The following is a 4,457-nucleotide window of genomic DNA, read 5'->3' as shown; positions in this document are numbered from 1 at the left end:
TAAAAGAGATAGTTTTTGATTACATGAAATTCAAAAAAAAATTTGCACAAACAAAACTAATCCAAGTAAGGCCAGAAGGAAGACGAAAAACAATAAAAAATGGGGGGGGTGCTAATTTTGCATCAAATGTCTCTGTTCAATACCTTCTGTATCAATAGATACAGGAAAAAATTATAAAACTGAGAGCCATTACAATGCTGATTAATGAGCAACAATTATGAAAAATGTTCTATATTATTACTGATAAAAGAATTGCAAATTCAAATATTTCTGAGATATCACCTCACATCTATCAGATTTGCTAACATGACAGAAATAAAAAAAAATAAAGATGCTGGATCAGATGTGGAAAACCTGGGACACTGAAACACAATTGGTGAAGTTGTGAACTAGGCTACCCATCTTGGATAGCAATTTGTAATTATGCCTAAAGTGCTATAAAACTGTGCATATATCCTTTGATCCAACTAGATCTGCACCCCCAAAACATAACAAAGAAAAAAATAAAATGATTTATTTGAACAAAAATAATTATAACAGTTTTTTTGTGGCAAGAAATTTTAAACCAAGGTGATCCATCAACTGGGACAAGGTTAAATAAATTGTGATATATGTTTTTATGGAATACTGTTATACTATAAGAAGTGATGAACAGGGTGATTTCAGAAAAACCTGGAAAAACTTCTATGAACTCATGCAAAGTGAAATGAACATAAAATATATTGTACACCATAACAAAAGTATTGTAAGAAGGATCAAACTACATAAGACTTTTCTACTATTGTCAAAACAGTAATATGAGACATTTCAGTGGATTCAAGATGAAAGAGGTGATTCACCTTCAGGCAGAGAAGTAATGAATTCTGATTTCATTTTTTTTGTTTGTAACTTGATTAATATAGATTTATGTTTTGTATCTCCACATATATAATTAACATTAAATTATTTGCTTCACAAATTGGGAAAACAGAATTCAGAATTCCAAAAATTTTTGAATGAGTGATTTTTTAAAAATTATTTGTTATTGGGTATTTAACAAAATACATTAAAAATAGAATAGCTAAGATTGGAAGAAGCAATCTATAGAAAGATAGATGATGGATAGATAGATGGATAGATAGATAGTTTCTACTTTAAGGCATTCAAAATGTATAAAAAGGAGTGTAGCTAGGATAATTAATTATCAAAATTGTGAATTATATGTGTGTGTTTGTGAAAACACTGAAAACCAATATGGAAAATTGTAAAATAGAGATTAAATTTTTATATGATGTGCATTCAAAATATTAACAAAAAGTTCCTAACATTGACAGTCTTTATTTTTATTTATATTTCATATTTTGGGGGGTATATGGTAGGGTAGAGAATGTCACACTCAATGACTATCCTTACTCCTTGCTTCACTTTCTCTCCATTTCTGTCATAAGACAATTTATATGTTCTCAATAGCATGCATTGTCTCCTACATGGTCAATGACTGTAGCAGAGAGAAAATAAATTCTCTGACAACCTCTTCAAGAGCACTTTTTCCTTAAAGGCTTGGTCTTTCCTTTCCTTTTCATTCTAACTGAAATCATTGACCTCTGAACTGGAACTTCACTCTGATGAAATGGCAAACACTTGAAACCACTTTCTAACATATATACATATAGATAGACATATAAACACACATCTTTCAACCAATTGCAACATGACTTTTTTTGTTTTATCATTCATCTTCATCCAATGGCCAAGATTCTGTAGCTACTTTAAACCAATTATGATCTTATTTCATAATGGTAGGACTGTCAGATAACTCAGTATGTTGGCATAATTTCTGAATGATGGGTTGATTTTGTAACTCAAAGTGGACTTTGGCTTCTCTCAAAATATCAAGGTGCATCTGGTTTAAGCGCATAAAATTCAACAAGCCCTAACATTAATTATGTTAATTGAGGCATGGAATGAAATTTTTCCACCACCACCTACAGATAAACACACATATACATCAGCATATACAAATACAAACACATTTACAGACACATACATTAAGACATGTTCAAGATATTTTGTTAGGCATTAGGGATACAAAATCAAATCAAAAATGCTCCCTTCTGTCAAGAAATATCAATCATCCTGATGGAAATGCTCACCCTGAGCACCAAGGTCATGTACAAAAGCAAATATCTGGGGGACATATCCATCTCTTTAAAATGCTTTGTCTGTTTCTGGTCGGTTTACTCTGTTTTTTTTTCCTGATGGATGTATTTGATTAGAGGATCATTGAGCAACATGTTTTCAGCAGCTGTTACCTTTTGAGGAATCTTATATAATTGTAATGTATGCATGAGGGACTTTTCTGTGGGAATAAAATATTTTAAAGAAGCATTTCTCTTTACAGAATTAAATGTCTTTTTATTATCTCTAAACAATAAGCACAGTAGGATTTTCTACACTTTTTAGTTAATTGTGTAACTGTAGAGATATTGTAGGTAGTGGAATATGATTTGTGAAAGTCTACCTGTTGTCTTCTCATACTTACATCAAAGATGTCCTTGACATGTGTATAAATTATTCTCACAGAGAATCTATAGAAGGATGGAAAAAGTGTTGGTTCTTGTCAAAACTTTATGTTTAAGACTGAGTCGCTATCTCATCCAGGTTCAAAGGATATTGGTTACTTATGGACCAAATCACACTCTAGATCATCCTCAAAGGCTTGACCTGTTAGGTTTTTCAATTGAATCAGTTTCCTTCCTCAGACAACCCAGTACATACCCTTTTCCTCCCTTCTAGGGAATTCAATATACTGCTATGCAACATAATGTGAGCATTTCATCTTAGCCCATTGTGCTCAGAACCCCCTAAGTGGTGAGATCATAGATATGTTCCACCGTCTGACTTCAGTATTTCCTCAATCTATTACTTTTGTGTAGTAGTAAAAAATACATTTATCTAGTTTTTTCCCCAAATAATGATATTACTCTCTCTTCTTCTCTAATCATTAAGAATCAATTAATATTGTATTAGCAACAGTAAATGACCAAGAGAAGACCCAGGAAGACATAAGGAAGTGAATGTGAAATCAATCCAGAGCCAAAGTCACCCTATGAATTGAACTGAGAATTGGGGAGAGATACTCCAGGATCAGAAGATGAGCAATAATTTCATTGGAAAATATATCTCAACACTAACATTGCTGCCAAAGAATAAGTTGCCATTGAGCTTGAATGTTTAGATACCAAACAACCTCTGCTCTATATTAAATACAAAGGCTACAAAATGATGCAAGGCAGAGGGACATTCCTCAGATTATATGGATTGGGGCAGAAGGGAACTAAAATGTTATGGAAACGGAGTTCTGGATATCAAGCCTTGAACATCTCTACAATTTCTGCCCAAGAAAACTTAGTCTGAATACTGCCCTGTACTTATAAATCAGAATATTTTGTTGTGCAATTAATTCCGACTTCGTCACCAAATTTAGAATTCTCTAGGCAAAGGTATTAGAGTGTATTGCCATATTCTTATGCAGATCATTTTACAGATGAGAAAATTGAAGTAACCAGGGTTAAGTGACTTACCCAATGTCACACAGCTGTAAATGTCTGAGGTCAGATTTGAACTCATTTTTCTGACCCAAGACTTGGTGTTTTATCCACTGTAACACCCAATGTCCAGCCACATGATTAGTCAGTTTGAATATTTTCATTCAAAGAACTTCATCCACTGAGATGTGAAGCTGACTGACTTACTTATGGGACTCAAAAAAAAAGGATAATCTGATTTACACCATAGACTTGGGGTTGGCCAAGAAGTAGTGGAATGCTAGAACCCATCAGCCCACATCCAACCTCACAGGAACTGCCCACTAGGTCTCCATCAACACTCATCTTGGAATTGAACAATTTCGAAGGAATAATTTGGATGGCTATATGCTAACATGTTTCAATTTGGGTCCCTTCTAGCAGAGACAGAAGGCCAAAAGATAAAAATATGAAAGATAAGAGAAATAAAATGTCCATTCTTATTTAAGTGTTTTGTAAAGGTTACCCTTCTTAACTTGTCTTATACCTGGTTTCTGATGAAAAACCTAACTATTGCTACCTCTTTCCTATACTGTTTGTTTGGTTGTAGCATACTCAAATTTGATACCAGCCAGGAAGCTGATGATGCTGAAAGGTAATTCCAGAATGGAGAGAAATGATCATACCTATGTATGAATACATGTATATACATACATGTTGGTTAGCATATACAATCACATATTGGAGCATACCTATGTATACATATGTGAATATATATGAGTGTACATGTATATTTATCTATCTAGTCTATCTATCCATCCATCCATCCATCTATCTAGAGTTTAATTCAACTGTTCCTCCAATATTGGTTGTTCAGAAATATCTCTAGTTTCTAATGTCTCTCAAGACATCTAATTGAATTAAGAAGATCAGATTTCAAATCTATTTTCA

General features: G+C 33.1%; 1 pseudogene; it reads left to right on the top strand.

Moving 5' to 3' along the window:
- Nucleotides 1-3,162: 3,162 nt before the first annotated feature.
- LOC141491595 (casein kinase I-like) lies at nt 3,163-3,986 on the top strand (annotated as a pseudogene).
- Nucleotides 3,987-4,457: the final 471 nt, after the last annotated feature.

The sequence above is a fragment of the Macrotis lagotis genome, chromosome 6, assembly GCF_037893015.1.
Source record: "Macrotis lagotis isolate mMagLag1 chromosome 6, bilby.v1.9.chrom.fasta, whole genome shotgun sequence".
Classification (NCBI taxonomy): domain Eukaryota; kingdom Metazoa; phylum Chordata; class Mammalia; order Peramelemorphia; family Peramelidae; genus Macrotis; species Macrotis lagotis.
Note: the sequence above shows the minus strand (reverse complement) of the source record. Positions and strands in the feature narration are given on the sequence as shown.